The 8,622-nt window shown below is 49.9% G+C and overlaps 1 protein-coding gene across 1 annotated transcript in view; it reads right to left on the bottom strand.

The window, feature by feature from the left end:
* EFHD1 (EF-hand domain family member D1) overlaps positions 1 to 8,622 on the bottom strand; it is a 44,691-nt gene that overhangs the window by 16,510 nt on the left and 19,559 nt on the right. The window lies entirely within an intron of this gene.

Here is an 8,622-nt window from a genome sequence, read left to right as displayed (position 1 = left end):
CTGTCTAATGGGCTAGAGTTTCAGTTTGGGATAAAAAAAAGGGTTCTGGAGATGGATGGTGGTGATGGTTATACGAGAGTGTGAATGTACGCTGAATGATTACGATGGTAAATTTCATGTGTATTTTACCATTAATAAAAAACAGTTAAATACATAAGCAAACAAATCTGGTTTCTTCACTCTTTATATCCCTCCTTCCTCCTGACCTAACAACAAAAACCCACCATTGTTGGGAACCACACCCACTGAGAAATGTAGCCTTTAGAACCAGAAATCTAACTCTGTGGGCCGGTGGTATTTTGAGGCCCACGTGGTCAGGCTGCAGATGAGGCCCACACTCCCCAACGTGCTCTGTTCCGGCGGCAGGGGCCAACTCAGGCCATTCCTCCCACCCAGAACACATCGCCCACCCACCCCTCACTCTCTTTGGTGGCCTTTCTGTACCCCTTCCTCCTCTGATCCCCAATAGCACCCTTTGTCTGTCCTCCTCTGGTATTCTGCCACCTCCCTCCACGTGGCATTTTCTAGCTCAAGCAGATCTGTGCTCCCGCTGGGCGCTGCCGCCTTGCCTGGAAGAATCACATCGCAAGACAAGGATGCAGACAAGAGCCCTGGATGTCTGTTGCTGGGCTCTGAGCACCCTGAAGGAAAAGACAGGTGTTGCAGGGGTGCAAATGAGCAAGGTGCATCTGGGTTTCTAGGAAGTGGGCAAAGTATGTAAATCACAGATAGACCAGCCCAGGATCTAATATTATCAAAGGATGGTTTGTGATCACTTAAGAAAGGAAGCACGTGCTCGCTTCAGCAGCACATATACTAAAAATTGAAACGATACAGAGAAGATTAGCATGGCCCCTGCACAAGGATGACACGCAAATTCGTGAAGCATTCCATATTTTATTTAAAAATAAATAAATAAATATAAATAAAAAAGGAAGCAAAGATGGCCACGTGTTCACCACAAATAATTCAGGAATAGACCCCATTTACTTGGTTTTTACTTCTTTTTAAAATAACAGCAGTATTATTTTTAAAATAACATTTCTTTAGATATAATTTACATGCCGCAAAATTCATTCTTTTAAATTGCACAATTCAGTGCTTTTTTAGCATATTCACAAGGTTGGGCAGCCATCATCACTATTTAATTCCAGAACATTTGATCACCCCCAAAAGACATGCATATCCGGTAGCAGTCATTGTCCAGGCCCCTCTCCCCGACCCCAGCCCCTAATACCCACTAGTTTGCTATCTGTCTCTATGGATTTGCCTATTCTAGACATTTCATAGAAGAGAAATCACACAATATGTGACCTTTCGTGTCTGGCTTCTTTCTTTAGCATAATGCTTTCAAGGTTCACGCATGTTGTAGCATGTATCAATCAGCACTTGATGCCTTTTTATTTATTGTCAAATAATATCCTATTGTACAAATATACCATATTTTCTTTATCCATTCATCAGTTGATGGACATTTGAGTTGTTTCAATTTTTGGTTGTTATAAATAATGCTACTATGAACATTCATGTACAAGTTTTTGTGTAGACATATGTTTTCATTTTTGTATATGTCCAAGAGTGGAATTGCTGGGCCATATGCTCATTAGCTTTTGAAACAAGGAGGTCAAGCTGATCCAAAAGAAAATCATGGCTGACCTGTTATCTCTGGCAAGGTTAGCAAGGCCCCTCCCTCTGTTAGGCTTGTGGAGGGAAGAAAAACAGATGTAGATGCTCATACAATTAGATAGGTTGGCTGTTATTTGTAGGGCCACCGAGGAAGGATGCTGACTATCATCTGCTGATGACATAAAGTTGGGGCAGAATCTAGGCCTGAAAGATCTCAGCAAGCTGGTGATGTCGAGGAATTAAAGAGAGCAAGGAAGAACGCAAGGTCCTAAACATGGAATCACCATATTATCCAGCAATTCCACTTCAGGGTATACACCCAAAAGAATTGTAAGCGGGGACTCGAACTGATATTGGTACACCCATCTTTATAGCAGCATTATTCACAATAGCCAAAGATGGACACTGCCCAAATGTCCATCAACAGATAAATGGATAAACAAAACGTGTTCTGTACATACAGTGGAATATTATTCAGCCCTGAAAAGGAAGGAAATCCTGGCACATGCTACAACATGGACAAATACTGTATGATTCCACTTGTATGCGGTACCTAGAATAGTCAAATTCACAGAGACAGGGAGCAGAGTGGTGTTAGGGAGAGGAGAGAAAAAGGGAGTTATTATTTGTTATTGTTAACAGAATTTCAGTTTTACAAGATGAAAAGAGTTATGGAGATGGATGGTGGTGATGGTTGCCCCACGATGTGAATGCACATAATGCCACTGAACTGTACACTTCAAAGTGGTTAAAATAGTAAAATTTGTGTTATATTTACCTTACCACATTAAAAACAAAAACCAGGAAGTCCTGAAACTAAGACCTCCAAACCAACTTCTCAAGTACTGGTTCTGAGGGAAAGAGTTCAGCTGCATGGGTGATGACATTTGGAGACTTACAAGACCACAGTGAGTTTGGGGGCTGCCAAAAAATGCATGGGGTGCAATCCTGATGGCAAGAGCAAAAAGTTCCAAATACCCCCACCCCATGATAGTCTGCTCCACTCCAGGCTGACCCCACACTTCAGGTGACACAGTGGGAGGCACCCAGGAAGGTGAATGGACTTGAAGGCGCCACACAAGGATGAGAGCAGAAGGAACTGGGAGTATTTGGCCCCAGGAAGCAGAGAGCTATCTTCAGATTATGCATTTAAACTTCCCAGGAACCTTCCCAAAGGACGGCCAGAACCGGGCCCTGTACGTGAACAGGACAGAGACAGCTTAAGCCAACACGATGAAGAGCTTTCTGGCAAAAACAGTTGACAAGAAGGAGACCCGAGGTAAGGAGAGCTCTTATAAACAGGCCAAAGGGACGATCTCCATTATAGGGAGTCCTAGTCATAACCAGGCTCCTTTAGTATGGAACTTTCCAGAACCTTCCATGTGGTCATGTGTCCGAAACTTACCAGAGGGAAACAACACACAGACTCATGTGACCACACATTCCTGTGTTCGGGGAATTTCCATGGGAGGAGGCGTATCTTGGCAACCTAGTGTTCCAAGGAGAAGACTTTGGGAAAGGCCTCTCTGGGCAATCCTAGGTTAGAAGGGCAGCCAGGTGGATGACCACGACAGCTGCCCCAATGCCGAGATTTTGAATGAAATGTCCTCTGCCCACTGCTCAGTACACAGTGCGCATCCCAACAAAGTCTGCTGAAGAGAAGACGGAAGCGATGAAGGGTAGTGCATTCAAGATGTCAATCATTCGGGGTAGAAGCAAAGAGTGTTAGGGTCTGAATGCACAGCAGGGCGGAAGAGTGAAGGTAGGAAGGGAGCAGCTGCAAAGCTTAGGTGAAAAGAGAGGGGAGGGCCCAGGAAGAGGATATAAACTGGGGCAAGGAGGGAGATAAGAAAAGATCAGGGAACAAGGAAGGAATTTGTCCTGGGGGTGGGGGGGAGCCAGGGTTTCTGTCACCTAATCTAGCACTAGCACAGCCTCTCCAGCACAAAGGGGCTGTGGATAGGAGGCCGTTCGCCGAGAGGGGCTCAGAGCCACTATCCTTGTGTTTCCTTTCTGAGAAGGATTGAGAAGAGACCAGAAGATTTAGAAAACCTTTCTTTTAGACCCTCAAGTCTGAAACATTCTCCAGCCCTAAGAAAAACGACAACTATGTCAGAAAGAGCCTCTGCAAAGTCTGGGCAACAGGTTAAAGGAATTCCAGTTTCTTTAAAAGGGCAGGAAAATTCGGAGTGACCACTTTTTCTGCCTGGAAGCAGAAGCCCACCACCCCTGTGGGCACATCCCAGTAGAAGAAAAAAACAAAGCTACCGCCAGAGTACGCCCCGTTGGTGTCCTGCCAGCAGCCACCAGCTTGGCACAAGAATAATGACAATGGGGGGCATCTCCAAGGTCCAGAAGGGCAGGGAAGAACCGGGGTCATGAGCCAGCCACCGCCTTCACGCCCAGGGACTCAGAAAGGCTGCTTTCCTTTGTTCCTGCTGGAAGCTCAAGCCAAGTGCCATCTATGTAAGTCCTGGCAGGACTACAAAGTGACCACATTCGCGGCGTCCTCCCCCCTCTCCATGGAGCTGGGATTTATAATTCAGACCGTCTAGGAGGGTTTGTCCACAGCTCCTTCCTCAGGGCCTGCATTTGCAAGCGAGGCGGGAAAAACCTCCCAGGTCTCCCTTGTCATTGTACTGTTTCATCTGCTCTTCTCAAAGCATCTGGGACTTATACACACGTGCTGCACACACAGTGGGATTCAAAGCGCCTAGTAGCTAAAGCTGGCCTGCCCTGCAGTTCACAGCGCACTGTCTGCTATACTAATCCTTTTCATCTTTACAAGTCCTGTGAAGAATTAATAATAGCCGCCTGTGTTCATTGTTTTATTGAGAGCTTACTAAGTGCCAGGCACTGTGCTAAATCACCTCATTTAATTCAACAGCGCTGTGAAGTGATTAGTCACCCCACTTGACAGATGGCAAAAGCTGAAGTAGACAGCAAGGCCAATTCCCGTAGGTCAGAACGAATCTGCGACTTCCAAGCAGACGTTTGGCTGTACCTGGGCACAGGGAAGGCAAAAATGACCAGCAACTGAGTTTATACTATGTGCCCTCAACTTGGTGGGCCCCGCGGGGCAGAGTGTGTACATGGTGTCCTAGTAAACAGACCTCTGGTGTAACTGAGATTTGCACTCTTTATAATTTATATATGAAGACTTTGGCAGAAATCATGGGAGCCGTGTTGATGAGTCCTGACTGTGGTCTGAACTCACGGTCCTCTGGTCTGCCCAAATATGCAAAGTCATCAATTTTTGACCAAGAGAATATCAATGTTGCCATCTTACAAACATGTGGAAAAAGTCTCAACGCAGCCAAGCCCTCAAATAAACTTCAGCTGATTTAAACCCCCAACACTGCTCTGAGGGGTATAGTACTGGTTGGCTGATGAAACCAGGCCCACTGAGGTCAACCAGCCCAAGGTCACCAGGCCCAGTGAGGGTAACCAGGAGGACCCCCATCCGGATGCCCAAGTCTGCGATCAGACCCTGGGACTGCGCCACACAGCCGCTGGAGTTTCCCAGGAAGGAAGATTCGACATCAGGTCAGTTCTTACCGAAGGCCAAGGTTGCCCTTCCAGCGAGTTAACAGAGACAGGAAAGCCAAGGCAGAGAGCAGTTTCCTGGGAAGTCAGGTATTAAAAGAAATAAAGGCCTTTCTGAAGGTCGTAGGACTTCCTACATCATTACCATGGCAGGTGTGGCTGCAGAGACCTGGTGGACAGAGATGCCCAAGTCTTGCCCAGAGGATAAAACAATCTTTAACCTGCTCGGAGGCCCTCTCCTCAAGCAACTGCAGTGTGGAAGCCCCATTAGATGGGCCATCTGCAAACCGGTGATCTTACACCAAACTTGTGAGCCTGTGGGAAAGGCAAACGCAGTGGCTATGTTTTGCTCGTTCTGGAAAACTCTTCTGCTTCCCTTCTCCCCGTGAAAATGCTATCACCTTCCTCGCAATTTGGAATCCAGCCCTGAGAAAAGGGAACAGCATATAGAATAGGCTGCCCAGGTAGGGCCCACCTGCACTGCCCAGCTGGCAGGGCCACCCACCCGACACCTCCCCTGGAGACTGATGGCTCTTCCCAGTCCTGGGGTGTGGGACCAGGCTCCAGGGGAACTCAGAATGGGGAGGTCAGGGCACGGAGGGCGCCCCAACCCAGTGAGGCCCCGCAGGGTCAAAGGCTGGCCTAAACCTGCATTTCCACCCCCACCCCCCATGTCAAACCATCAAAATATTTTCCATTCCCCTGCACAGTTTATATCTTTCAAATGCTTGCAGGCTCACTGGAGTTCCCCTAAGCCCTTGGCTCCCCGCTACCAACATCTTAGCTCCTTACACGAGTTTATTTTTTCTTATAATTTAAATTTTAACCCAGAATTTTCTTATTAAAGGTAGTGTAGGCTATTAAAGAAAATCACCCATAATCCTGAGACTCTGCGCCCGGGTGTGTTTCCTGGGGCTTTCCTCTGGCCCTCCTCTGGATCGGTGACCTTTCACCCGGTTTTTGCTTTAAAATGTCCTCAATCCCTGTCATCTTCATACTCTCCAGGACCTGTTAGGGAGACTCTGGTCCCATCAGCACTGGGGATGGCCCTGCAGACACAGGCTGGAGTTCAAGCCCAGCCCTGTCACTCGGGAGAGGCCCGGGCTGGTAAGCCCTCTGCAGACTGGGTGTATAAGAGCCAGGGTGGGAGGCCGGCCAAAAGGAGATAGCATGCCTGCACTGGCCCTGCACCTAGTAAGCAGTCAAGGAGAGGGATCTATTTCTAAAAGTAGTGCCTGTCTGCAGCCATGAAGAGGAAGCCGACAGCTTCCAGGACTTTTGCTCTGAAGAGCTGCCCATACCCAGCTGGGCCTCAGACAGGTTCCACCATCTTAGCATTCTGCGGGGAACTCAATTCCACAGCCTGCCATGCATGGCCGCTTATAACGAATCTCCCGGAGCCTTTACTGAGGGACAACCCAGCCCGTCCTAAGTGAGGGGGTCAGGTCTGCTCCTAAGGGCTCATTCAAAAAGGCTTCCCCACTCTACTGATTGGGGCCATCATTGGATGGTGGGGTAGGGTAGGGAGGGACAGGCTGAGATCTCTGAACACAAGACCCACAGCTGCGCGTGCCTATGACCTGGGAAAGCCCCCGGCCTGGCCACAGGGGCCCAGGTGGCGCCTGAGCCTCACCCCACCAAAGGCCCGCTAGCCACGGGGCATGGGCCAGTTTCCAGTGTCCGCCCGGAGCTGTGCCCTCCTCTTTCCACGAATCACTTACTCTCTCCGCTTCCACTGTGCAGAGCCCCTGGGTTTTCTTGGTTTTCACTGCACCAGAATAATCTTGCCATAAAGGAAGAAAGGAGCCGGCCAGCCTTTGTCTGCCTGAGGCTCAGCCATCAGAAACTCCCCAGGGATCCCTCAGAAAGATGGCAGTGCCCCAGAAAATGCCTTAGTGTTGGGAGGATCACCTATGTCTCAGAGACCCCCCAGGACATCGGAACATCCCTGCTTTTCTTTAGAAAGGCCTCGTATGAAAATGCACTGCCTTTTAAAACAGGCAGGGGCCAGCTACTAAAAGCTGGTCCCTGGGCCAGCGGCCTCATGGTTACCCAGTATTGCTAGAAATGCAGACTACCAGGCCCTGCCCCAGACCTGCTAAATCAGAACCTGCAGTTTTACAAGGTCCCCTGTAGTGCCCAGGCTCTCTCAAGTAGGCGAAGGGCATTGTGCCAGACTATCCCCACAGCAGGTGGCCTCTCCTGGGGCCCTCCCACTTCTTGTGAGTGTCCCTAACTGGGCCCATGCACATGAGCCTCAGGACTCCCCGAGGTCATAGGATTGTGCTTCCTGCTCCAGACTTCCCAGCTGCCCGGTCTCTTTTTAAGTTTCTGGTTTCCTATCCTTCATGTGAGTCCTTCCCAGCTGCCACATCTGCTGCTGCTCTTTCCTTCCACCTTTCCTTCCTGTTTGCGGCAGTCTGGGAAACCAGATCTCCAAGTGTGTTATCATCACTGCATGCAGAGTAAGAGGAAGCAGGCTCCGAAGAGGGGCCCAGGGGACTCGAAGGAGTTAAGTACAAAAGCTTTGAATTGAGCCCAGAAGTCTTTGATTTCCAATCAGGCTGCTCCCAGCCAGGTCTGTCGGTTGAGCTCCTGGCTCAGTGGAGCTCCATTCACTCACTCGCTCACCACCTGGCTCCTGTCTACCTGGGGCCTCTCCAGAGCAGAAGAAAAGCACAAAGACCAGTCCCAGCGGGGAGGCTGAGGTACAGAGAGACAGCTGAGCTGTGATAAGCCAGAACTTGGGCAGAGCGGGCCTGGAGGGAGGCGCCTGGGACAGAGGAGCAGGGGCTAACAGGAGCAAATGTGCTGGGAGGGAGCCACTGTCACCAGTCCTGTCCAGAGGTGCCAGGACGTCCCAGACGGGGGCACGTGGCCCACTCCCACAAAGCATTCTGGGAGAGTTGTGTCTTCCTAAGGGCCACTGGGGGCAACCCCCAAAGAGTTTGAGGCAGAGATGCAACTTCAGATAGCTGTTTCAGAAAGACCTCTCAGCTCAGTGCACAGGATGGATTTTTCTGGGAGGTGGGGGGATGAGCAGACAAAGGCAGGGGGCCCAGTTGGGGAGCGCACAACAGCCTGAGCCATGGAGGGATGTAAGGAGGGTAATGGTGAGGTAGGGGTGGCACTGGGTACGTCTGAATGCCAGCTTCCCCTGTTCTGTGACCAGCCAGGGCCGTAGGGGCTCACTGCCAGAAAATAGCCTTCACTTTCTGGTAAGAGGCCAGCCTCCTTCCAGGCGGCAGGGGACCAGTGGAGGCTGGGCCCCATCCCCACCCTCAGCCACAGTGCTTTGTAGTTCCATACACCATACACAGGGTATGAAAGTTCATAAAGAGAAGTGGGGGGCAGGGCAGAGCTGAGGAGCCACCGCACTAGAGAGCACCCACTGTGTGCTCAGCGCCTCACAAGACAGCAGACGGGAGGCAGAGCCAGGCGACCGCTACC

The sequence above is a fragment of the Hipposideros armiger genome, unplaced genomic scaffold, assembly GCF_001890085.2.
Source record: "Hipposideros armiger isolate ML-2016 unplaced genomic scaffold, ASM189008v1 scaffold_17, whole genome shotgun sequence".
Classification (NCBI taxonomy): domain Eukaryota; kingdom Metazoa; phylum Chordata; class Mammalia; order Chiroptera; family Hipposideridae; genus Hipposideros; species Hipposideros armiger.
Note: the sequence above shows the minus strand (reverse complement) of the source record. Positions and strands in the feature narration are given on the sequence as shown.